The sequence below is a fragment of the Lepisma saccharinum genome, chromosome 25, assembly GCF_977018435.1.
Source record: "Lepisma saccharinum chromosome 25, izLepSacc3.1, whole genome shotgun sequence".
Taxonomy (NCBI): domain Eukaryota; kingdom Metazoa; phylum Arthropoda; class Insecta; order Zygentoma; family Lepismatidae; genus Lepisma; species Lepisma saccharinum.
The window spans coordinates 26,614,405-26,640,710 of record NC_139253.1 but is presented as its reverse complement, the minus strand read 5'-3'; the positions used below and the strand labels follow the sequence as shown (position 1 = coordinate 26,640,710).

General features: G+C 41.7%; 1 protein-coding gene and 1 pseudogene across 3 annotated transcripts in view; both read left to right on the top strand.

The window, feature by feature from the left end:
* Positions 1-26,306, top strand: part of LOC145978505 (limbic system-associated membrane protein) — a 706,857-nt gene that overhangs the window by 229,453 nt on the left and 451,098 nt on the right. The gene's annotated exons all lie outside the window — the stretch shown is intronic.
* Positions 16,857-18,002, top strand: LOC145978556 (U3 small nucleolar ribonucleoprotein IMP4 pseudogene; annotated as a pseudogene).

Here is a 26,306-nt window from a genome sequence, read left to right as displayed (position 1 = left end):
TTTGCACATCGAGGGAAACGTTCGGAGTTCAAAGAAGTCTTACATCTTTACTAGAAACAACTTGCAGCAGGATAAAATAACAACCAAAAACCAATGAGGGTGTTACATCTGTGGCGTGTGGTGACTTATATCCTTGGGGAAGCAGCCACCCCCCCCCCCCCCCAAAAAAAAAACTGTGATGGTAGTATACAGTACAAAAAATCCCTGTACATATACAAGTAACCATACAATTTGCAACACTACGGTAAATACAGCAGCAAACGTTGACGTACTGCAACTGCATTTTTTAGGCTCCTGCCGATTGGGGAGTAAAGCTGGCCTGTAATTGGATGGTTCAAGGTCACTTGTCCCATTTTCATGCCCTTCATCCTTTTGGCCCGGTGTGTGGGCGAAATATACAGATGTTTGTCAAATCGCTACAAGATGATGCTAAGGGTTTTCGTCTCAAAAACGAACAAACTGCGATTCCAAGGACTACAATTTCATTCTTTTGAGATGGTAGACAGTAATTATAGTAGAAAAATTCCAAGTAAAGAAAAGTATTTTGCAATTATTGTACCGTGGGTCAGCTATGCTTGCCGTGCTGTATTGGAATGCGCGCGCATGTGTTACGTTTACATGTTTTGATGTCAACCATTTTAGCCTCCGATTTACGTTTACATGTTTTAATGTCAACCATTTTATGTATAATTCATGCCAGACTTACTCTTACTTACAAGTACACTATTTGAAAGTACTTTACAATTGGAAAACAAGTAAACATTTGTTGCTATTCCTGTTCAGACTTTAAACTAATTTGTGAATTATCATGTTGGGTTTCCAACTGCTAGTCTGTCTAATATGAAGTTGTCCTACATCGGATTATTAACCCGTTTATGTAATTTCACAGCACGCTACAACACCAGCGGTTCCGGGTTCGAATCCAGGCATGAATGCTCTATGTCACAGTCCCTTTGTCAATTTCATCACGTCACAACTCCTGGTCTTAGAGATTAGCCAAAAGTGGCAGAAAAGCGAAGTAAAATCAAGAAATCCTTTACGTAAATATATGACACATAGACCTGATTGAACAACAATCAATTACATTTCGCAATTTTAGGAAGTGTGTCTTTTAGAAACAGATTTTCAATCTGCATTATACAACACGAAATACATTTTTTGACAGATCAGTATCCTAATTTCTGGACTTTGATATATTCATTATTCAGGCAGACTTTTTTAAACTTCCCAACTGTTTACCATCCATGGTGGGAGATGATGAAAGTGCTTTTGCTGATGTTATTACCTTCTTGATCGATTTGGTTTTAAGTCAACTTTATGCACAGTAAGGCTAATTAGGACTGGACCTACAGTTTATAGTGGGATCCGAACTACTATGCGCTTCCACCGGGTATCGAACCCGGGACCCCTTGATTACAAGGCGACGAGCTGGTCTCTTCCACTGCGTGGGATGAGGTTGTTTGTCCTGCGCAGGTCCTCCCTTTACAACTTTACACTTTTATCTTTCCCCAAAGGGGGCTCTTTACACTCCTCCCCCTTCTTTTTTCAAATTTTAGGTAATAATTTTGGATGAGTTATTTTCCCGCACACATTGAAGAGTGCAAGATAGACTTATGTGCCGACCCACCCAGCAATTTTAACTAATTCATTCATTCATTTATTGACAAATCTGCAGTGTCCGTACTTTGGCGACTGATACTTACGTTCATCTGAGTATTGAAGAAACAACACCTGAAATACATTTGACTTCCTTTTCATCCCGATAAAGTTGTAGCCAGTCTTGCTTTAAATTCTGGAGCTGCATTAATGGAAGCTGGTAAAGGCGAAATAAAGCTGTATCCGTAGTAGGTAAAGGAATTTACGCTTCTTTTAACTGTCAAATGGAAATCTGATACGTGTCCTTCTATGAGGAGAGCGCCGGAAGGTATATGAACAAGTCTGTGGTGCATTAAAGATCCAGAGGAGAGACTGCGGTTGCCAAGACAAAGGAAGGGGACAAAAGAATAAAGACACGCACACACACTAACACACGCACACATCCGAAAGAAGAAGAGGAAGCCATATTTCATTTTGATGTGAATTCGCAAGTAGTGAGTTTTGGATGTTTGGATATAGAGGGGTTGGTACTCCATTTTCATCTGAGCTTTCCAAAAGAGAGAGTTTGTATGGTTTTGTCCCATAAGTCATCCGTGGGATGTTACAAAAACTTCCCCCTTTTTCTTCCTTCCCCCCCTTCCCTCTTCCCTTCCCACCTTCCGCAAAATTCTGGGAAGGATATGTTGTGACCAGATCTTCCACGACCGAATTGGCAGAGAATGGTTTTTCTTTCATCGACCTATGACGCGACGAGCTATCATTTCCTCTTCAGTGTTTACTTTGGCGGTTTTGTCATTACTAAATCTTGCCTTTTCTTTTTTACCTTTCTTTTTAAAGTTGCATTGTTGCCAACTGTATTTTTTTCTTTTTTAAGAAAAAGTTCCATTCTTGCCAACTGTTTGTAGTCAAGGTTTGCAATATAAAGAGGTGGGCGGGCATCTCTGCACCAAACACCAAAGATATGTCAATGTGTGACCTAGCTTCAAATTTTAATTGAATAACATTTTTGATTAAAAAGTAAATCCATACGCTATCACCACTGAAAATACACTGGAAAGTTTTGTACATATTTGTACATTTGTACAGCATTTTGCTACCGACCTCCGTGGCAGAGTGGTTAGCACAACGCGTTACGATGCCATGGGTTCCGATTCGAATCCCGGCCTGGGCATTGGTGTTCTTTGTGAGTGTCCCTTCATCAATTTCATCATACCATCACTCATCCTTATCTTCGCTATTAGCAAAAATTGGGAGAAAAGTGAAGTAAAATAAACTAATGCATGATATATTTTCAAATCTCAAATACTACTCTTCTGTTGTGGCGTAACAAGGCTTTGTAATGGCTAAATGGCTCTTGCACAACTGTTCTGGTGTGGACTCAGTTTTCAAGGCGTCGGGACAATTGCTTTCGCTTAGCACCCCGTTAATAGCTAAAATTGCATTGCATGCTGGGTTTTTTCTCCAAAACGAAAGCCATCGTTTTATTCGCCATGTCCTCAGTTGATCCATTCCACACTTTCCGGAGTAGCGGCTGTTGAGTGGAGAATTTCAAGGCTGGGTGTTCTGGCTCTGAGCAATACATTCTGTCATGTACATGTGTATATTAACATGAAAATATTCTGGAAAAGGTACATGTACGTACTTTAAAATGCCCGTTTTTAGGCTCAATTTGATGAGAAACGTCTTATCACTGATTTGAACTAAAGATGTTTATAGAAATAAACAACATGTGATTCAATTACATTATTATCCGGGCCTTATTGATTAGAAAAGAACGAATAATGAATAAGAAATTGTAAAATTGTGAGCTGATCCAATTCCAATCGGATCGTAAGCAGAAATTGAGCATAACACCAAGTGATCGTGACGTCACGATTTAGCACGCCATCCAAAGTGAACCACCCACGCAAAGACAGCGAACGCCATAAGCTCCAGTGAGAGAGGATTTTGAACCTGAAACGTAAATAGGCCTGTATAATGACAACCGTTCTTAAACAAATGAATGTGCCCGACCTGCAGTCCCCCGTGCGTCAGACCAGCAACGCTAATGACATCTGCAATAATTGTAATACGGTCCATCTGATGACATGGTTCGTTTCGAGCTTCCATTTCCAGGGAACCGCTAAGTGCCCAGCGGTCGGTCCCTAATGACAATGCCCATCGCCTGAAGACCGTAATAGAGAATCCCGTCTTATTGAAGCAGCAGACGATAATGAAGTATTTGGATTGCAGAAGAGAAAGATGTCGGCTGGGAAGGATTTTTTTTTCCGGTGGTAGATATTGTCACGAAAGCGTAAATTATGTCTTTCTCAAAGGGCAAAGTCGATTTCGTTCCAGAAGGTCATTTTGAGCCACTTCCTTAACTCGCTGCGTGCTGTCCTGAGAAAGGGCAGGGAATATAAGTGCTTTTCTGCATTCAGTACTTAATGTGGATATTATCATTAAAATTCGACTTCCTTTGTTTGACTGTATTCTCATTGTTTCAGCATTCATTTTTATTGGGCAATGAAAGAAGCTGGATTGAAGTCAAGTACCTGGAGATTTAAATATGAAGTTTAAGTTTACTTTATGCACAGATAGACTAATCGGTACTGGAACTACAGTTCAAAATGCCTCCACCAGGTGACTACCTTGCCACTACGGCATCGGGAGAGGCTCTTGAAATGTGAAGTTGGAGTACAAGAAACAGAACAAATAGTTTAATACTCGCGGTTGTCTGCCCAAATCACTCAATAACAGATGACAGAGAAATTAATAATTGTGGAAATGAAATGCCTCTGGATGTAAAGGAGACCCGATTCGATATCCGCTGGAGGCACATAGTAGTTCGGGTTCCACTTTTAAACGATAGATCCAATCCCGATTAGCCTATATGTGCATACAGTGGGAATATTAAACTCAAACCGCTTGAAATGCCTCCGGAGTAGATCAAGCAAGCAAGCTAACATTAATTACCTATCGCCAGCTTGGTGGTCGAGTAAGTTGTGTGGTCGACTCATGTCATCGAAGTTTCAAGTTGAAATCCTGACCTGGGCTTGGGGAATTTCTTTCTGAATGTGCCTTCATCAATTTTATCTAATCACCATTCGTTCTCATCGTCGCGCTTAGCTTAATAAGACATAAAATCGGAAAGTACTAATACAAATCTGGTAACAATATTGATATATTCGGTATCGTAGGACTACATCAATGTCATGCAAGACAAGAGTGGCAAGCAATATACGTAGGTATATTTGATATTTCACTTGAGCAGAGATGCATGAACTTTCTGCTTCCTAGGTACAGTTAGAATTAAACTGCCTCTTAAAGGGATAAATTTCCTTGTACCTACAATTTGCACCTTATCCGGAAAAACAACCTTGCATGCTGTACTGCCTTTTGATACTCACCATTACCTGGTATGTCTGCCAAAAGCAATGATAGATACTAACAATTTCATTGTGTGTTTTAACGACTCTTCAACAACGGCAGTTTCCTCCCGAATATACGAGTACATTGCAGACTTTTGAGGATTTCAGTTATTTTGTGACCTGTCTTTTGATCGTCTATTTCACTTCTATAACTTCAACATCCACTCTCATATTCATAGACTATATTTTCGTGTCTCCTTAGAGTGCGATATAATCATGTTTGGAGAACAGTATCAGCCCAAAACTTTACTGCTGGTCTTGAAAACTCCACACATATATTTTCTCACTTTCTGCAAGGACTGGACCCTCCAATGTGCTGATTTTACTCTCTTCAGACAGATTTTTTAACCTTCTCAACGACAGTGTTTTATCAGATGTCTAGCTTTTTGAACGAGTCTTTTCGATTGTCTGTGAGGAAGCTTTTAGTGTATCCTTACCTTTTTAATATACTGTAGGTCCATTTACAATCTTGCAGTTTTTACATTTCTCAAAAGGCTCTTTACACTCCGTTTTAAACTTTAAGGTAAGGGTTTTGGACAAGAGGATTTTTTCATTGTGAATTTGGAAGGGTAAAAAATGGCCGTGCACTAAAAAAAATTAACCAAACATCATCCTAATTATGAAGACACTTCTCAAAAGTACAACCACGAACTGGTTCCACCTCTCACCGTTCCGACATTTTCTGGAAACCGCCTTTGCTGGGAATATCATAGCTGTACTTAAAAAGCATCCTAATCAAAACATCAATTACTTCATTAATATGACAATTAATAATGTAAGTATTATCAAAACCACTTAACAGTGTAACATTGACCGTAATACTCTTTTAAATTGGCCAATTTGCTCTGATTAAATTGTCGCATGATTAACCAAACCTTTTCGGAAGACAAAGTTTCCAGATGATAACATGTTGTGCCGTGGACGAGAAGTCTCTCTGCGCATACAAACGATGTAAAAGAAGAGGAAAGAGAGCCACTCCAGGAAAATTAAATGCACATTGCATGTACCTGGAAGACAAACGAGTCATTTTCGCCCATATGTAAACAGCTTAAGGGCTTCCCTCCGGTCTGTATACTTATAAAGATGCGTTGGGGATTTCTGCAGGTCTCTGGACGCATCTTGCTCTCGGAAATTTTAATTTGTTGAGTAGAACATCGCGGGAAGTAACTCTGAGGCTGGGTTTGTTTATAACACATATGTTTTTACATATTCTGCTGTATTTGACATGTATCTCTTTCTTCTGATGCTACAAGAAGGCAAATCCCCACGGTGCGATAATGGTACATGGGTTACGTGGACTTGCCTATACTGGAGGTGATGTGGTCAGCACCATGATCCAGTCGCTTTTACCTCCCAAGGCGCAATCAGAGATCCAATGATTTAGAGGCTGGGTATGCCTCAGAGCAGCTTTGTGTAGGATAGGGAGATTGTGGGAAAATATCGCACCTGAGGCAACCCACCCCAGCGACCTCGGAGACTGCTTGAAGGAAAATTGTTACTATCGTCTGAATATAACATAATTTCATATTAGTACGCATGTGCTACTTGATGACTGAACATTTTTAAATTATCTTTTTCACCGCTGTATTAGTTATGCATGCACTACATGAACTTTTTTTTTTTTTAGTTTTTCTCAGAAGGCGAAACAGTCTCTCGATGTGTAATGAACAGGGCCTTACCGAACTCCGTGGCGGAGTGGTTATCATCACCGAGCCCCAGTTTAGAAGGAAAACTTACACAAAATACACAATGTCCACGCCCGGACTCGATCCAGGTAACTTCGATAGCAAGATCGGCAACGCCAGTGGGTCACGTGGGCAGCAGCGTGATTAGATTTAGGGGTCCAATGTTCGAATCTTGTATTTGTCCCATCCCCTATTTCATTGTTCCCATTGTAGTGATTTTCCTTAAGAAGAAGTCGAAATGCAACGTAAAACAATCCAAGCGGGAAAGCAAAGAGACCTAAATGTTAAGTAAGAACCGGTTTCGTGTTGGAGACACGATAATTGTCTTGTTTTAATTGCTTCTGCCTCTTTGATGGTTTTGATGGATGCTGGTAAACATGATCCAAAACGGATGGTCTGGGGACTCGGAATGCTGGCTAATTTACCCCCAGACAGTCTTCCTTACCGTCCGTACATACCGCAGGTACGAGGTGCTTTCCGTGGAGGCGTCGTTGATTTGATGCTCCCGGGTCAGAGGTGTTTGGCTCGATTCCCGGTAATGCCATGAAGATTTGCGAGTGCCGGTTCCACGCCTTGGAGCTCCACGGTTAACTTGAGACGAGTCGTACAGCCAGGGGCTCCCGAAGCTGCCTCGGAAGAAGAACCTTCATTTTACTGTTGGCTACGAGTTTAGGAGACCGTAAATTTCGCAAAATGTCTGGACTAAAATGCAGTAAAAGAGCCGCGCAACTAGTGCAATTTTGTTGATGTAGTTCGGGAAGTTGTAACGGTGCATGAACCGAATTCTTTACATGTTTAAGGCTGTGAAGTCATGCGTGAAAGGTCTGCGGGCTGTGTTGTGCAAGCAGTTTCCCCCAAGTGCTCGCCATCTTCCTTGACCGAACTCCTTGATGTTCTCCGCGTTCCTAGCATCTCCGGGGAAAGTGCGAGGATATATTGGGGTGTGAGGTCGTTAATGTTCGAGTGAGCGAATCGTTTCAGGCTGCGAGGAAGAGGGAGTCGGGTCAGCATCCTCCGTTGCTCCAGAGTTTTGCTTAACCAAAGGAAAAACCTTAGTATGCAGTTATTTATAATGAGGATGGTTAAAAAATAATTCTTCTCCCGATTAGAAGTTTCCGGGAGAACCAGGTAATCGAAAATCCGGAATCGTAGATTGTGTACATTGATCTCGAATCGAAGATCAAGTGGGTACCTTGATCCCGAATCGAAGATCAAGTGGGTACCTTGATCCCGAATCGAAGATCAAGTGGGTACCTTGATCCCGAATCGAAGATCAGGTGGGTACGTTGATCCCGAATCGAAGATCAAGTGGGTGGGTACCTTGATCCCAAATCAAAGATCAAGTGGGTGGGTACCTTGATCCCAAATCGAAGATCAAGTGGGTGGGTACCTTGATCCCAAATCGAAGATCGAGTGGGTGGGTACCTTGATCCCAAATCGAAGATCGAGTGGGTGGGTATCTTGTTCCCGAATCGAAGATCGAGTGGGTGGGTATCTTGTTCCCGAATCGAAGATAAAGTGGGTACCTTGATCCCGAATCGAAGATCGAGTGTACCTTGATCCCGAATCGAAGATCGAGTGGGTGGGTGGGTACCTTTATCCCGAATCGAAGATCGAGTATCTACTATTGTACGGTGTTGAGTCTGATACGATTTGTTAAAATATCGTTAGACGAGACGTTTCGCACAGCTTAAGGCCAACCTTGCAGAGAAGGAACTGGCACCTTGCCTGGAATTTTTAGTAGGTTCAGAACCAATTTAATGTTCCTCCAGTGCCGTGCGGTAATATATATATATATATTTTTTCGTTGTAGATACAGATCTAGAAAATCAAGATGTCATTGTTTCTACATACTACGATATGCGTAGGGATTTATTCTGTATTTTCCATGTGAAGATATGTAAGGGGTGTAGGGTATGTTTAAGGGGTGCAAAGGTAAATGTGTAGCAAAAATTTCAATAAAGTGGACTTTTGTAAACGTCTTAAGGAGGTGTTGGTCTTGCTGTAATGGAATGCACGCGTATGTGTGTGTGTGTGTATGGATAATCTAACGTGTGATATATTTATTTGGAACACAACGGACATATACCCTATTACAGTGTTCAGTATAGAATCACACTATCAGAAAACAAGAGCATAATTTAGATAATTAAAAAGAAATTTGAATTGTGTGACATAAGGGAATGACAGTTTAATCTATTGATACTTCCCGAATACTCCAAAATACCTCAAAATGTATCGTAAAGATTCCCCCCTATCTCGTTCAATGTTCAAGAAAAGGAACAATTATGGCATTTTATCTAAAGGTTAACGCTATTCACTGCGCTTAATCTGATAGCCTAATAAATTGGGTACGGTGTTGAGCTGTTCCGGCCACCATTTATCACTCCGACACTCCACTTTTTTTCTCATGTCACACTCGGCGACGGTTTCACAATTTGTTCGCCCACCCAGTCCCCAATTCACTTCACAACCCAAGTCATCCAAGGTTGAATCTTAGGAGCGTCTAAACAGGGTGAACGGGGGAGGCTTTTAAACAGTCGGCTACTTCTAATGGATTTCCTGTGTTCTGATCAATGCCTCGTCCCTCGCTCTTCCTAGCCATCCAGACTGCCGAGACCCGAAAACCGGCACCGTCTTTCTGCCCCATTTCCACAAACCTCCCTCTCACCCCCCGAACACTTACACCCCTCCTCCCTAACTCCTGGCAAACTCCTCCTCGTCTGAAATCTCTGTGCTTTCATGATAGAATACCCTATTAGGAAAAAGATATTCCATCCCGGGGATTCGCTCCCAGATGGAGACATCTGGTGTTCCACAGGATCACTAGCAGATGACGGTTCAACACTGCTTTTATTCGTCCCTACTCAACCCTCCTCCTATTCTTTTTAGAGCGCACCGCTGAATTCAGCGACATGCCATTCAATTTCATTCGTCAAGAGCTTTAGTTGTGGTTTCATTTTGATGAGTGTGTTTGCCATTCTTTTCATTCGTTCTGTTTTCCCGGTCAAATCAGGTGCTGTGAATGTTGATAAATGACGAACTCGGAGCAGTAAAAAAATTATCCGGTATCACGACCTGATTTCCGAAAGTTCTGCGTCGAAAACCAACGCCAGTATGAAAAAGCGGTTCAAAAGGTTTTCTGAATTTCCTGAAAACACTCCCAGAACAGTCCAGATCGTAAGTTCAGTACGAGTTTTGAAATGACGTATTGTTCTCCTACTCACAGTTCGATCTTTCAGAAACAGTCTACTGCGCACTTTTTTGCGTAAGATGGCGGACTTTTTGATTTAATAGAGAAACCTAAGCATAGTGACTAACTAACGGAGAGAAATGAGGCTTTTAGGTAGTCGGATTTGGATTTCGAATTCCAATAACACACTGAGAGACAATAGAGTACGGCGTGGCGGAGTGGTTAGCATATCGCGCTATGCCAGGGGTCCCGGGTTCGAATCCCAGCCTGGGCATGGATGTTTGTGAGTGTCAATTTCATCATGTCATCACTCATCCTCATCTTCGCAAATTAGCCAAAAGTAGCACAAAAGACGAAGTAAAATAAAGCAAATCAACACAAGTACAATGGGCAATACTTTCCCTATGCAACTGAGGTGCTACCAAAAGTGGCTGAAACGCGACACTCCTTCGGTAGTGAACTGAAATTGTATTTATTTAGCACAATCTTTGATGTATTGTTATACAATTTGCTGTCAAATTACACTACGTATGAAGCCCTTTAACACACTATTAGGTGTTGTGTTACACAAAGTAGGATGTGCAACAACACTTTTGGTGGCAACTCAGTTTCATATTTCTTAGTGTGTATAACTAGGTAGGTTTAGTTTAGGTCCTCGGCAACCTTGCTTTGTGTATCCCTGCATTCTACATCCCTGCCTCCTTTGCTTTCTTCAATTATGATTTTAATCTATCGTGTTAGAATCAGACAATTGCGATGAAGCCAAAATCACGGACAATTGGGATTATTTTGACGGTGAAGGTCATTTTGCAAATTAATGGTAGGACAATTGCGACCAGGACCTAACCTAACCAAAGACACCACAGAACTAATAATGCTGTAGAAGGTTGGAAGAACAAAATATATAGGTGGCTTGGAAGACCGCATCTGGCTTGCCTCAAGAGCCAAGCAGAAAACACCAACATCAAGTACTTGCGGATGGAACTTAATCTAGAAGGTCAGAAAAGGAAGAAGCGTGACATTAAAATGGACGCGAGAGTTGGGAAGTGTATTCGCACATATGAGGAAACGGGTGACTTAAAAAGGTGTCTGTTGACTCTGGCCCATGTTCAAAAACTTGATTGAACCAAATTCTCAGCCAAAAATATCAATATTTTACATAATTCTCTTGTAAGAGGTGTTGTACGGGGTGTTAAGTCACCCTTCAATTGAAAGAAGATTTAAAATATCAACGCAATTGTCCACCCGCCCTTTCACTTCTAACTGTGTTCATCGCAATTGTCCGGCTACCGTTAGAATATTCACCCAATAATTTTGTCCCCCCTCTCTCTCACCTGTATCACTTGCCATATACTTCTTTCTTCATTCTTTTAGCGTCATAAGATATATTGATTCTTCTCCTGTACTGCTTCCTTTACTTCTTCTCTTGCATAAATATTTTACATAGAGATGAGAGAGAACTAAATTTAGATTTAGGCAAATAAAAGATGCTGGGATGACCGATCAAAGTTGTACTCCGTTTACTCATACACGGATAGTTTTACTTTCAGTTCAGACTTAATGTTAAGATTGGTAGATCTTGAAAGTCGATTTAAACTAAGGGTGTTCCTGTAATGAGGGTCTCTTCCACAGCGAGATAAAGTATACATGCTAGCAGTCCGGAATGTTTTGTGTTCGAATCCTGGATGTTGAAATATTCAGGAGAAACAAACTATCAGTGGGTTGAATTTCCAAACTCAATCAAACCCATATTATATAGGTCAGCGAGCGGCTGCCATACCAACGAAATATTGGAAACAAGCCACCACCATCAAAGCGTTAACTGGTACACGAGAATGTCCAAGTGTAAGAATGCCTGTGCATATTACGTCAAATTAAATTCCAGTGCGTTTATTCCGGCATAAATATATGCGTAAAATATGTATAGCCAATAATCCATACGCAACCAAACCCGTCCTACAGGAAGAGTCAATTTCAAATTTTGACATTATTCTGATTGCTAGTTTTGATTACCCTGAAACTCATTACCTGGATACAGGTGAAAGTAATATACATGTTGATAAAGAGATACAGCTTTCTAACACATTCAATGGTACTTCCTGAATGTACACAAGAAAGAGTGTCCATAATGTGAATGCGAGTTCATCAAGCAGATTGCTTCTTAATTAAAAACTTAGATTTATTATAACTTTACGTTCATTCACGTCAGCGTGTTTCGAATACTTTTTCTTGCCCCTTCATCTCGGCTTGTCAAAAAGCCCCGTCTCGTCATTAGGGAAATGTGTGTTTTGAATTAAAAGTCTGTTGTCTTTACAAAATTGGTTTCCAACAATAGAGCAAGATGAGGGACGGGGTGGGTGGAGAAGGTGGATGGCACTAGAAGAGAAGAGAGGCAAAGAAGAGAGGGATATAAAGAATGGATGGAAAATTAAAGCATGTGTGTCCTTGGTGCTGTAAGGGGAAAAGACAAAAGGTTCTGTGGCATATATGTAAGATGGAAGGAAAAGATTAGTGCTCGGGGCTTTGCAATTACTCCTTGCCTCACATTCATCCTCTCTCTTTCTCCCATCACTCATATCACTTGCGAGAGGGCATCACACACTTTGTTTCCCATCAGATCATCCCTCTCACCCCATAGCCTTTTCTCCAGCATCTCTAGTGAGTCAGAAGCATCATGTCGGAGATTATCAAGTAAATGAAAAAGTTGTAGAACGTCTCCAGAACGACACTTGCATATTGTAAGAGATGAAGTGAGGTTGATTCCGTAATATTCAGTTTTCCAGAAGGTAAAATTTTTAAGCGACTTCATTTTCGGGAATGCTGAATAATGAGAAAGCAACTTGAAGAGGAATGAAATACATGTGCCTCCCCGATGGCGCAGTGGTAGCGTCGTCGCCTTGTAATCAAGGGGTTCCGGGTTCGAGACCCGGTGGAGGCACATAGTGGTTCGGATCCCACTTTAAACTGTAGGTCCAGTCCCGATTAGCCTTACTGTGCATAAAAGTGGACTTAATACAACAAATCAATCAATGAAATACATTTAGGAGAATTTGGTGAGATAATGAGTTGAAAACTCATCAAGCGTGAAGATGTATTAATACGCGTATATTTTCTGCAAGATAACGAGTTTTTCATCTGGTCATATGATCATAGAGTTGAGGCAGTCTGAAGGTTCAATATGCAGTGGATATGATATCCTTTTCAGACATAGAGAGATCTAAGAACGTTCAAGATACTTTGAAAGGCAATGAATTTCATAAACGTTTGACCCGAGAAAACGATGCTTTGAAAGATAGAGAGTTTCATAAATGTTAGGTCCGAAGAAGAGATCATATCTTGGGGAGATAATCGTATTGAAAATTTGTTTGACATCGTAGAGTGTATACTAGAGATCATTGTCGGGGTGAGTTGACATGGGACAGGATTACTGGGACTATTAAAGAGAAGTGGAACGCTACTTGGTTTGTGGCGTCAAACTTTTCCCACTTCAGCCACTCACAATCCGCATGGTGTGGGTCTAAAACGTCCCCAGCATTCTAGATGCGCAGGTTCAGCAAACACACATCGGAGATCTGTTGCGAAACGCTATATTTTTTTTTATTGGCATCAAGTTATTATTGATGCCGAATCCGATCGAGTGATTAACGGACGATCGACGCATCATTATCGCGAATTCTACCGGATCCCTAGCAATCGCTTCAACGTTCCATCGGATTGAATATTCAGGCAGGTGTTCACCCCACCCTCGGCTTCGGTCTGGCGAATGTGCTCAATTGAAGCCGGCTTTGGACCCCGAGAGTTTCGACCGGCCAACTTGCGTCCGATTGCAATCAAGGCTGATATGGCCTCCTCCACTATTAAGAGGATTGGTCTGTGATAGAAACCCAGCGGTTCTCCATCCCCTTTTTTTCTGCGTATTGTTAACTCTATCTTCATGCTAAGCGTGTGGCAAGGGAAGGACCAGCGGTTGGGTGTGTGCAAGAGCGGACATGTGTGCCAGAGAGGATTGGAGGATCAATTGTGGAAAGACTCAATTGAAACCCTTGGAGCTGAATACCTACCACATTTACTAATTACTTTGACTGTGTCGTGTTAGGCAGATTGCATCCAGTACTATTAAAGTTATAGCAAATGTATTAGCAGTAATAATTAACAAAATGTTAATTAAATTTTGGTTTCGTCGCTTTTTAAATCTTCTGGTATCCCACACCTAAGAATCTTGTATTCTCTGTATTTGGAAAGACCTAGAAAATAACTTCGCTCATATCTATCACAGATATGTACGAATTAGTTTTGTGATAAAGCTTTAGTTAATCATTTTTTTACATCTTACAACGTACCACTGAGAAACTGTCTTTGGAGTTGAAATTTGACACTTTCCAGTATTTCAGATCTGTTCAGAAATTCCCTGACACGCAATTATCTAGTAATTTAGGATCCTCAGGAGTATCATATTCAGTTTGGAAAGACCTAGGAAATAACCTGGAAACTTGGAAGGGTCATAGCTATCTATTACAGCTATGCTTTCATCCAAACAATGTTTACTCTTAACAAAATACAGGGTATAATGCCTCCAGCAGTTGAAAAACTTCCCTACATTTTGCAAGAATTCGTTTAGTGATAAAACTGTAGTCAATCAGGGTTTTTTCTTTTTTTACCAAGTTTAATTTTTTATCGATTGATTGATTTGGTATTTTAAGTCCACTTGATGCACAGTAAGGCTAATCGGGACTGGACCTACAGTTTAAAGTGTGATCCGAACTACTATGTCTCCTCACCGGGTATCGAACCCGGGACCCCTTGAAGTTTAATTTTTAATTTTGTTATTTAGCGTCACTTTTTGGTCACTTTTGGCTGATATAAACGATGAGGTTGAGTGATGATTAAACGAAATTTATGAAGGAAAACTCACAAAGAACACCCGTCCTCAGGCCGGGATTCAAACCCGGAACCCCTGCCACCGTAGCGTGCTGTGCCAACCACTCCGCCACGGAAGTCGGCACATCTTACCAGATCCATTGCAGATCCAATACTTTATCTCGGAAACTGAAATGATATTGGTTTGTTGGGTCTAATTTCGAGTGGGGACACTTTGCATCGGTTCAGATCTGATTTTAAACTAGCCACATATTCCCGGATACTGAAGTACCTAGCAATTCAAGATCCTGCGGAGTTGAATCTTAAACAAAACACGCAACTGAGGGCGCCAAAACACGACTCCAGAAGCAATCTTTAGCCCTTATCTCCTCCCTTCCCTTCAGCTTCCTCCCCTTCCCAGTCTTCTGGAAGGAATTCTCGCTCCCCATTCTTCGACTGTAAGTAACATTATAGCCTCATATACGTTTCCGCTCTCTCCCCCATTGTATCTTCCTAGTCGAACCTGATGAATACTTAACGATCCAAAATGGCCGTTGATGAGATTGCATTATAGTAAAATAATTATCCCCCAGGCTCGTCCCGCACCATGGGACCATGTTCCCTCTTCACTTCCAGAGGTCTTCCGTGGCTTGATAGATTGTCTGAGAGCACGACAAGCCCAGTGGTACCGGGAGGCGCATAAAAATTTCGGAAGGGCGTGCGTTCGGTCACAAACTGCTCCAATTCATTACGCTGGTAGAAAGCCGTGCGTCATATTTTATTAAGTTAAATTATGATGGCGGCAGTGTTGCAGTGCGTCGGACTATTTCAGAAATTCAAACAAGTATTCTCGGGTTTCCAGCCAGCTTAAACGTTTACGCGTGAGCGCGTATCCAGTGGGGGGCCAAGGGGTTAACGAGTGCGAAGAATTTAATTCTGTTCATGTTGCCTTTGTAGTAGAAAGTAAAGTAAATGTTATTCCCTTGTCAAATATGTAATTATGAAATAAAGCATTCCTTCCGTAGTGTCGTTTAACCCCCGACTCTGGAAAAGTGCTGTTCGTCACCCCGGAAAAATGTACGTTTGCACCCCTTAGAAAAAGTCTGGGTAAACCCATGCTTCCAACTTTGTTTAGCACATACACATGCTGGTTCGGATCTTACTTCAGAACTGTAGATCCTGTTCCGATTAGCCTCCCGCTTATTGGATTTCAGTGTGATTGTCTTCATTTGTTTCTTCCTGTTTTACGGTTACAATTGTCACCTTGCACCGTTGTTCCATGAAGCCTTGACCATTCAAGGGCACAATAACATTTGGTTCAATTTTATTTCCATATCAGTGAAATTACCACAACAAGCAATTCATTGAGATGTTTTACCAGAAGCCAACGAATTGCTGAAATACATGTTTTTAAAAATTGAAAGGTGGCAACACTGAACACGTATGTGTTGCTAACACTGCTGGTGTGAGAGGGAGATTCCCTTCCCATCCTAATGACTCGAAAAAGCTGCGGGCATACGAAGCTTTATTGCGTGGAAATTTAATTTCTTGGCGGTCGGCTAAGTTTGTTCGAAGACGCTCCCCACGATTTCCACGAAGGAAGGCGATTGCAATTTTTTGCTAATTACAAAACTTCATCCCTCGTTTGCAAGTGACGCGCGTTTCGTTTACATTTCACGGCTTTCTTTGTATGTAAATCAGCTCGTAATTTGTACCATTATGATAGATGTTCGCCGACGCCTCGAGTCCCTTTTATACGCAGGAGGGTGCGAGGCGTGGAAGGAGATAGAGGATTATGCTAACTTCGCATAAATTGTCAGGAAAATCAAAGGAAGGAGTTATTTTTTTTCTCTCTTTATGTTTACGCATGTAAGAACTCAAGTGGATTATTTGCTTCATTTATTCCTCCGTTGCTTCAGAGTTGGACGGAATCCAGCCAACTATGAAGGCATTTAGTCGTCTGACACTGTAGTCATGATGAATAAGTTTGCTACACGTTACATCTCATCACTTTCTTTCTTACTGAGAGTGGTAGCCTTTTCACAAGGCACTCAAGTGTCAATCCAACCTCCGTGGATGAGTGATGTTTCTCACTTTCACGTGGTCGTGGTGAGAGTCAAGTGTTTACATGTGTGGAAGTCTCGAAGACTGTGAAGTATTTATTTAATTGTTTTTGGTTCGTGAACAGTACAAAGTTAAAATGTTAAGAAGACAAGCACGTCTGAGAAGGGAATATTTGTATCGCAAATCTCTAGAAGACGCAAAGAAGAACATTCAAGAGAAAAAGGAGAAATTGAAACGATCCTTGGAAGAAAATGCACCAATTCATTCAGATATAAGGAAAGATGCATTGTCTCTACAGAAGAAGCTGGAATGGGAGGATCAAGGACCGGAACGAGCAGTAGCCTTAGGAGGAGAAACTGGCGGCGGTGGTGAAACGCACGAAGATGACGAGTATCGGTGGGCAGGTGTTGAAGATCCAAAAATTTTGATTACCACATCTCGAGATCCATCCTCAAGATTGAGGGCGTTTGTGAAAGAGTTACGGCTTTTGTTTCCAAATGCTCAAAGAATGAACAGAGGAGGTTTTCAAATGGCAGAATTAATCAACGCATGCAGGGCGAATAATGTAACTGATTTCATACTGGTGCACGAACATAGAGGAGAACCAGATACGCTGATAATATGCCACCTACCTTACGGACCGACAGCCTATTTCACAATGTCTGATATTGTTATGCGCCATAATATACCAGACATCGGTAAGATGTCAGAACAGTTTCCTCATCTAATATTTCATAATTTTAAGACACCTCTGGGACAAAGAGTGATGAGTATTCTAAAGTATCTTTTCCCGGTGCCTAAGGAGGACAGTCGGCGAATTATGACATTCGCTAATCACAACGATTACATATCCTTTCGACACCACACATACAAAAAGGTCAGTGGAAAGGAAATAGAACTGCCAGAAGTAGGACCGAGATTTCAATTAAAACTATTTGAAATCAAATTGGGAACATTAGACACTGTTGATGCAGCTGATACAGAGTGGGTTTCCAGACCACATATGAACACTACGAAGAAGAGGAGGTTTTTGTCAGATGATGATGGTTGGGTTCAGGATGATGACTGATTGTGTGGCAGGTATTGGCAAAATACTATCATACAAGTGAATTCTTTGATATCTCAATTGTACCTGTTTAAGATCCCCATGTTTGTGGTTATACATGAATTGTCATTTGAAGTGATGGAATATAGAATTTCAGCGTAAAAAAAAAAAATTGGTCAGCACGGTGAGCTACGACGCCAGGGGTCCCGGGTTCGAATCCTGGCCTGCGCATGTATGTTTGTGAGTGTCCATTCATCATGTCATCTCTCAGCTCCATCTTCGCAAATTAGCCAAAAGTGGCACAAAAAGCGAAGTAAAATAAAGCAAATCAATCAGTTATCGTCGCGATTAGCTAAAAGCTACGCTAAATAAAAAAAATCATAACTTAAGTGTCAACCCCTTTTGCACTTGGTACACACCTTTAAACTGCATTTGTGCAGGCCGACGAGGTTCTGGCGTTTGGACTTATAGACAGCATAATTGTATAGTATGTGTTGTCCTTATATGCGCTGAGTGACCCTTAACAGCTTCTCCTTTTAACCTTGGTAAGGAGAATTTAGTCATTGGAGACACGTGTTACTTCTAGTTATCGTAACGGGTTCGACCATGTGTAATGCGATAGGTGCAAATAGCCCATGTGCTGACACACACACAATTTTTATTCCAGCCAATCAGATCAGATTCCAGCCTATCAAGCCTGCGCTGTGACCGAGCGCGTCAAGTAGTCGATTTAGCCACCGAAGATCCCGGGTTCGAATCCCGGCCAGAACATTGGCGCTCTCTCTGTAGCTTCTTAGCAGAACTTCCCATTGAAAAGTTGCTATTGAAGTCGGTTCATCGCCGTAACGTTAGGCAGCACACGCAATGCATCGTCAGTATTTGTGTATGTACACTCTGTCCCATCTATCTATGGAGCAGGCGAACGAAAACGAGTCTCTGCGCAAGTAGTGACGCGAGACGGCTCGACTCCATCAATGAACACGTGAGAGGGGACGGGATTGCGACTGCAGTTACCAGCCTTCTCAGCAGCGTGTACTGCTTCGCTCTGCCCACTCGAATTCCCCCACTTCTCTGACTCTATGCGACCGTGCTCCATAGTTAGCTGGGACAGGGTATATGTGTCCCATTTTTACTGCCGGTGACCGTACAACGATCCGCACGAACTCCTCATTTCTTCCAGACTGAACTCAAAAGAGTTGCTCGTACCGCGGATAGGGCAAAAACCATTGAGGATTCAACTCCTTCGGTTCCTAGAACAAACCACTCTTCTTTCTCCGTGATTTCTGCGTCATTGATTGGTAAGGAGCCTCGCGTGCCAGGCAGCACTCAACAAGGAGTTTCCTGAGGGGTCAAGTGAGTCATAGAGGAAGGGAAGAGCACCTTGTTAAGTGCCTCTGTTATGATATTCATCGTGGCCCCCGTTTCCAGGCTCCAGAAACGCCAATGCAGCTCTCGTTTTCCTTCCTGAAAGGTCAGGTAATCGATTTTCTCTCAAGGTGTACAAATTACTACGAGAATGAAACTCGACCTGTTTTATTTGTAAGCTCGTGCCTTGGTGATGCCTTGGGAAATGCGGGCGTTAGTGGGAAATACTACTTTCTACCACGTGTTTCCTCGATAAAAATAACACAGCTTCTATTATATACACACGGGGTAAAATATTGTAGCTTAAATCGGGCAAGTGAGTCAAAGAGGTATCTTGACACATGTACAAATTCAATGCGGGGCCGTTTACCCACTGTACCCCCTCGAGAATTACGTCGAAACTTTTTTAAATCGACATATTTCAATGTTTTATGTAATGTCAATGTGGTTCCAGCGTTAGGAAAGGCACAAAAACGGGAGATATTTGATCCCAAACAATGGCCCACGTAAGTTAAAACCTGCAATTTTGAAGTATTTTCGCCGCTTTTTGTTAGTAGAAACTGTTTGTATGTACACTAAAATAGCGAAAGAACACGCCGATTAACAAACCTAACAATCCTAACCTAACTACGTAAAATTATAGCTGCTGTTGTGGAAAGTCGTTTTGGGTGCTATATTCACTTGCGTGAAGCCTTTGGGCTGTTCTGCTTCACAGTAAAGTAACGTGCTAATGTAACAGACGTACTTTACTTCACAATAACACATTTCCGAGAGCTAAAATCAACTAAAAACATTCATAAACAACAAAATCTTCATACACCATGCAAGATATTTCATTTTCTTTAGGGGAGATCGTGAAGGGTGCCTTCAGTTCGTCCGCTATGCATACTTCCGTCGCTTTTTTCACCTTAATAGGGTAATCGCGTCAATAACAAAGGATGAATTACACACACTAAACGAGGCTCTGGCGCCTTGACCTACAGCCAGCATAATCCTTTGTAGGCCTGTGTGTTTTGTCCTTTAACGTTATATGCGCTGAGCGCCTCAGCTTTTCACATAAAAAAGAAGGTTTTAGTCCTCAGAAATGTGTATTGATTTTATTTTTAGTGAGGCGCTGGTCGCTGTACGGGTACAAATAGCGTAAGTGCCGACGCACCGAAAACTTTTATTTCAATCAATCAATTAATGTACACTCTGTCTCGGAAATCTGTTGAGCAAGGGCGCGCATAACAGTAGAGAAGGGGAGAAAGCGAGTGGGCGGAGTAAAGTAGTGCGCGCTGCTACACATGTCTAGTAGAAGTAGACACGTGTTTCACTCCATGCATCCACTTCCCCTCTCATGCATTCATTGGTGGAGCCTTCTCGAGTTACTACTTGTGCACAGAGCTTCTTTTCGTTCGCTTGCTCCAGAGGGTAGGTTTTATTTTGGATGTGGATTCAAGGCCTTCAAAAAGGAGGCTGGGTAACTGCTTGAGTACGAAGTAGCAGGATTTGTTCCAGAAAGCCTAGAAATCGAGGAAATCTATACACGGAGAAACCAACTGTTCTAATGGGAATTTGTCGACTGTTGGGATGTAGTGGTGTGCATAAATCACTGCGAAGCAGAGGCGACGACGCCCCTATGTGTTCATCAGAAACCAAGGTGTGTGACAAACTGAGTATCATTATCGGCTTAACCAGCTGACTGCGAGAATTTCTTATCTCTTGAGCAAGGCTGAATCATTCTTACCTTTATTCTCGTCACAAATATCTATTTACGGTTTCTACACTGTGAAATGTGCACGAGCTACATTTTGAGACTATTATACGCTGATGGCATTATGAATTACATCACAACACTTGCAGTCCGGGCCTCCCCGATGGCGCGGTGGTACCTCTTGTAATCAAGGGGTCCGGGGTTCGATACCAGTTGGAGGCACAAGTGGTTCAGATTCAACTCTAAACTGTAGGTCCATTCCCGATTAGCCTTACTGTGCATAAAGTGGACTTAAAACAACACATCAAATCAAATACTTGCATTTCAGGGCCAGGCCCATTCCATCGTAAAACAGAGGGTCCCATTGTCCTTGTCCATCTCTGGCCTTTATACAGACAAGTCTTCACTTTTCGCACTCAGATGCAACTCGCGTCTCGGTGACATTTCTTACCACCGGAAGCTGGCTGGCGTTTTTTAACCCAACACCATGGTTGGACAGCACATTTGATAGAATTAAACCAACGTACACTATCCCGGGAACCTAGACCAAAGAACGCGTGAGAGAGAAAGTGTGTGCATGAAGGGAGAAAAACGGCTGCAGCTACCAGCAGTTTTCAGCAGCGCACACTGCTTTGTTTCGCCCACTAGCTTTCTCCCCTTCTGTACCGTTATACACGGCCATGCTCCACAGATTCGTGTAACAGGGTTTGGAGAACTCCATATCATGTTGCAGATAGATATCCGATCGGTTTGATATTTGAGGAAAGCAGCACACCTAATGCCTCTTGTCAATTTGGTCGTCTTTTTACTAGCCTGTACATGCGCGAACTGATCGCCAGGTATGTTATTGTCAAATGAACCCATGGTTCTACTCTCCTCAACTGATTACAATGGTGGATGAAACGGTGGTTAATTGGTGTTTTGTATAAAGCAGCTGGGTTTAATCAGCTTTACTGTGGTAAAAACACATGGGGACGTCGTTTACATGTAATACTAACTAAAATAACTACTGTAGCTAGAATCTTGTCCAGGATTGTCAATAGGGGGTTACATATAGCTACTTTTTTAAGGCAGGGAGCCCTTATTTTGCCATTTTCTCCTGCCTTTGACTTTTTTTTTTTTAACATACTGGGTCAAAGGGGGAATTACTACCCCCAGCAACCCCCTTTGGGCACGACACTGACTGTAGCATCAGGGTATCTTGTGCACTCGGAAAATATACAAACTACAAGTTTCCCTCCACTTTCCTTCACCCTAACCCTGTTTACTCTGATGCTGTTAGGGCAGCATTATCTTCTTCATCTTCTTTTATTGGCTCTCATCGCCTTTATGCGATTTCTAGCCAAGGGTGCCGAGTACTGGTTTTATTGTCTTTGTTCTTATTCCAAGCACAGCGGTATGTATGATTATTCATTTTCATCAAGAAATTATATTCTCCATTGTCACTTTTCCTGTATTGAAAACCTTTCTGTTCCTAAGATATAGTGAAGTTTTGTGGTTTGTTTTCGTATAATTTATTCTAGGGATTATGTTAGGCATTGTCACCAGTTAGCGCCACTTACCTCTAGCTTCAAATGCGATAGTGGATCATTATTTTTCCTGATTCATTTCATCGACATTTCGGAAATTAACCTTGGTGTTAGCTTCCTCTACCTGATGTCGGCCTCCGTGGCGGAGTGGTTAGCACAGAGCGCTACGACGCCGTGGTCCCGGTTTCGAATCTTGGCATGTGTGTTATTTGTGAGTGTCCCCTTATCAATTTCATCATGTCATCCTCAACTTTGCGATTAGCTAAAAGTGGCAGAAATTCGAAGTAAAATTAATCAAATTAATCAACCTTTACCTGGTGTTATCCTCCTCCCCCCCCCCCCCCCCACGGCATCCCGAACAAAGGAAGGTATAAAGTGAAGCGGCACTCTAATATGTGTCTTCCGCAGATGCTTTGTCGACTTTAATTTATCTCCACTATTTGCAGACCTTAGTGGCAAACCTTTACTTTTTTTTCGCCCTTATTTTGCTAGAAATACCATCCTTTCTGCTACACATATCACTCAACTTCACTTCTAGGCCATTTATTGGTTCGGTCTCGGGCGTAAATCCATTCCTGTCCTAGCGTGAAGCTGAAACAAGACGAAAATTCTCTTTTCTTAACTGGAGGGATGCTGGGAGAAAATGTGCCACCAGATGTTGCTTTCCTCTCCCTTCTCTCTGAAACTCCTCTCCGGCGCTTCCTCCAAACGTTGCTTTCCTCAGAAAAGAACTCCCTAACCCCTGACGATACGGCTCCTTTCATCGCCAGCACTTCCTGCTAAGCGAAGGACTCGAACAAGCGACATATTTACGGCTTGCATGCACCCTTCCTGATCTCGCCAAAAGTTCTAATAAACCAAGGCCCCCTTTCATCAAGATGACGAGTTTTCCAGAACACATACGCATCCATCTCTGTCGGGATCCAATTTTACGATTGGAATAGTTTCGAAGGCTCTTCGGCAAATCTCCCAGATCTTGATCTTAGGATCAATTTTCTTGCATCTGTCGCAAGATAAAAAATTATTCCCCCACCCCCCTCATTGAAGTATTTTAATAGTTAACTTGCGTACAAGCAAGATTTCGTAAAGCAATGTCCAGAAATATTTCCTAAGGTTGATTACCATTTCACACACGCTAAACATCTTCCAAATTTCCATCATGGCTACCTTAAAATTCTGCATCAGCATCTAATGAAAATGTACTCGTACACGAATTGAAAAATTTGCTCACCCCTTCTTTTCGAGTCCCGGGAACTTTTCTAACGTTGGAAGCGGCCCCGTCGCCCACCCAGCGTCGAATAACATGGGTACCTGGGGGAAACCCTGGGGGGTAAAGGCGGTCAGGGGCGTGATGCTGATCACATCAGTCCCACTCACGACCGGATCAAGAAAGTGTGGGGCGTTACCCCCACACCCCCGATACGCCTTCATGGCGTGGTGCTAAGCACAGGGGAGCACTTTACTTTTTTTTTTATTCTTTGTTGGTTCCTTTGTCAGGCTTTCAATGGTGACCGAATCAAGTCGAGGTGAAGCATTTGACCTCTCCATGAAGAGAGGACGGTGGAGGTAGGGCTACGCACGTTCTCGATCTCTGCCATAATTGTAACGTCCCCGATTTGTAATCTTAACGTCCCAGTCCCGTATTCGATAGCCGGGGGAGGTACACTCCTGTTCACATAAAGTAGCACATTTTATAAAGTTTGTCGGTTGAAATTTGTGCCACTTTATCTGAACAGGAGTGCACATAATGGTTCTGATCCCATTGAAACTGTAGCCCAGTCCTGATTAACTTACCTGTGCACAAAGTGGACTTCAAAATTCAAGTTAGGCCGTAACTGGAGATGTGATCGCCACCAACCTTCAGTCACCTTTATACCCCATTGTTGCTTTCAGACACCCATGGATTAGTGGCTGAGTGCAGCCCAGAGCTGCTGTATGCAAATACATTGTCTAAAAATTTTCCGCCTTGCCATCGCCTACACAGAGAATCGAACAAGTGTGTTTTGTACGCAGTCAGACTGCCGCGGCCTATCAGTTACCCTCCTATAACACAACGACCCCTCTTTAATGTATTATATTTTTTATTGTTACTATTTTAAGTTCGTTAATTTACGATCAGAGTTTGTATCCTTGTACTGCAATTACCAAAAAGTATTTCACACCTAACTTACTATTGGTTGCATGAAAACCCGGTAGCTTTATGCCATGGAACATAGCGTCTTAATCCGTTTCACACGTTCCAGAAGTATAAATGCAATACTCTAATCAGAAGAAAACCAGAAATTCTATACAAACAAATTATGTTGGTTTTCATATTGACTCGTATTGTGTGTTGACTTCGCGCAAGATGGAATTTATCCTGATATTACAACCTGCCTCCGTGGCAGAGTGGTTAACGTTCTGGGTTCGATTTGTGAGAATAACATGGAGTATTCATCAATTCGCGGATTATTGCATTTCTCGAGATCAGCCTGGACAGGTAGAAAGCCGACACGTAACAAAACATATATTTACTCGTATCTTCTGATGTTTATGTATATGTGTGTGACACACAGGGTGAGTCACCTAAAATTACCGCCGGAAATATTTCGTGAACAACAATAAATATTGAAAAACTGCTTTCGCAGATATAAAGGTATGAGAAGGGCTCATGAATTTAGTGGACACAATACGTTCATCTACGTTAAGAAATATTGTTTCCAACACAAATTTAGTTTTTTTTAATAGAAACTCCATTTTATTTTCAGCTCATTTGAAAGTACGGAAAAATTCATTAAGAATGGCGTTAGTTACATTGTAATACGTCAAGTAGTTCTCAATTAATTGTAACGTGAAGTTGAGCGTGAAGGCGCATCCCCACTATGCCTGTCGACAGAACGGAGCACTGCCTCCACGCTTGTGCTGTATTTTTCCAACACTCGCCATAGATAAGTATCATCTAGGCCTTTTCAGAGATTGAAAATACTATTTTCTCAGCAACAGTTCTGACGTACGTACACTATCACAAACGTCTGGTTAATCAGTGTACTTACTATGTTACGCCCTTACTTCATTTAATAAATTTGATACATCAATTCGAAAGAAACAAAGAAAAATGTATAAGGTGCAAAGTTTAAAATTTGGAAACAAAGATTTGTCATGATCAAACGAGAAGAGTCGATTGTTCCGATGTACTAAAAATTATGACGTAAATGAATGAACGCCAAATAAAAATTAGAAATATGTTAATGTATTAACCTTTATGTAAGTAACTGATGGCGGAAAGTTTAAAATTTATGCTTTTCAATGTACAAATATTTGTTAACTCAGAAAGATATATCAGAACATTTTAAATTATTTGTCAAACTTACTTATGTACAAACTACACATTTTATTATAACCTGCAGTTGCTGGAACGTAACAACTTTCCTAAGCACAACGCATAGTATGCAGAAGAGTAACATGTTTGTTATGACACACGAATCAACTTGTGAGAATGTTTGTTTCAAGCGTCAACTTCACGCTACAATTACTTAAAAACTACTTGACGTAGTACAATGTAAAAAACGCCATTCTTCATGAATTTTTCCGTACTTTCAAATGAGCTGAAAATAAAATGGGGATTCCATAAAAGCAAAAAACTAAATTTGTGTTGAAAATCGTACTTACTTCCTTACGTAGTTGAACGTACTATTGTGTCCACTAATTTCACGAGCCCCTCTCATACCTTTATGTCTGCGAAAGCAGTTTTTCAATATTTCCGGTGGTAATTTTAGGTGACTCACCCTGTGTGTGACACACATACACATAAACATCTGTATAACGAACTAACTAACTCTCTAGCCTTCTTAAACCCGAAGGTTCATGGCTGCAGCAACACAGGCCTT